Genomic DNA, 1,718 nt, shown 5'->3' with positions numbered 1-1,718 from the left:
ATGTCCAGTACAAAACTACATCCAATATTCAGCATTGTTTATTCCAAACCAACAGTCAATCACTGCAAGATAGTGTTCAACTCTACATCAATGCGATTGTATACCATTTTGGTTTCAGTTGTAAATTTGAGCTATTTTGATTTGTCCAAACTTTGCTTGTAATCTGTGCGATTGGTTGTGGATTCAGTGCAAAGGTGAGCAAATCTGATATTTCTACTCGAGATACTGGAGTGTCTTGATTGAATGCACTTTAACAAAGCAGTCAATACTATGCTGTTTTGTTGGATCACATCAATTGACATACTCTTGGATACTTGTGGCTAGTTTACTGTGTTGTACTTGTTAGACATTGATTGTAATCTAGTTGGATGTCACGGATAGCAACAATCGACATAACAGTGGACACTATTGGACATGTACACTGCAATGTGACTGTCAGCAACCATCACCATCAGTGTGTATCATGTGTTTAAAAAGTACTCGCATGCATTGGATTCAACACCACGTTTGTGATTGGGTTTGATTTGGATTGTATTGGTGGTGTTGTTTTGCATATATCAGTAGATTGTGTGTTGATTTGAATGACATGATCATCCATTGTGATTCATGTACCACGATGACAATCTGACCTGTTGACACGGCCAGTTTGTTGAACGACCTGTCAATCTCCAATTCGATTATAGTACAACGTCACTCATTCAGTGTATCAACGACAGATTGCCGAGTTTGATGTTGATCATGTTGTGACACAATCAGCAGTGTTTGACGTATACAATCTACATTAACCTAAAATGACTGTGCAGTCATACCAACGGAAAAGTCATGGTTTTGAAATACTGCAATAACAGGTTGTTTTATACTGTTGTGTCCGAGTGATCAAATACATGACCAATTGGACAATCAGTCAAATATTTGGTATACAGTGACAGTATGTGCTGTAGTAATGGATTGTATGTGTGATGATAATTATCCATAATCAGGGTGACATTACCTGATTATTAGATATATCACCGCAATTGGGAATATCAACACAGTATACTACTGAGGTTGATTATACACCAAGAGCGATGTTTGTTATTGATCGATTCCATGGTGTATTTGGCGTTTTCTGAATATCCATTTAAAAAATGCTGATTGTCACCCTTGAAGCTGCCGTTGTTATAAAATAACAGTCATGTATCAGATTCAAAACACTCTCATCAAACTGATTGATACAATGCATTGCAACATTGACAAGATATGCGATCGTGTGTCTAATTATTTTGTGATTCAAGAGTGTCAATATTCAATCACTTACAATTCTGATTGTGGTGGAATGATTGACTCTACATGTTGAACCCTTTCCATTGTCCTGGTGTTTGGAATGACGATTGGTCATCATGTGTTGTTGTTTAATCCAGACTATTGGCTGGTTATTACTTTGAACATGTCAGAATTGACAGATGTTACACTGGTAGCATCTACTTTTGCCTGTAAAAATACAAATCACTTGTTGCGGAACATGTTTGGATCTTGGCAGCTATGTCTGTTGTTGAATGGAGTGAATGCATTCATGCATCTGTCTTGCTATCTTCAGTATTTCCAAGTTTAGCATCAATTCAGTTTTGTGCAAACCCATCAATATACACAAATGGGAGTTGTGTATGCAATGCAATGCAAGAATATTTATAATGACGACTGGATTCCTATGTTTTGAAACAATTTCTATTTGCAATTAC

The sequence above is a fragment of the Batrachochytrium dendrobatidis genome (assembly GCF_000203795.2).
Source record: "Batrachochytrium dendrobatidis JAM81 unplaced genomic scaffold BATDEscaffold_18, whole genome shotgun sequence".
Taxonomy (NCBI): Eukaryota; Fungi; Chytridiomycota; class Chytridiomycetes; order Rhizophydiales; genus Batrachochytrium; species Batrachochytrium dendrobatidis.
The sequence above is the reverse complement of the archived record's forward strand: the minus strand, read 5'-3'. Positions refer to the sequence as shown.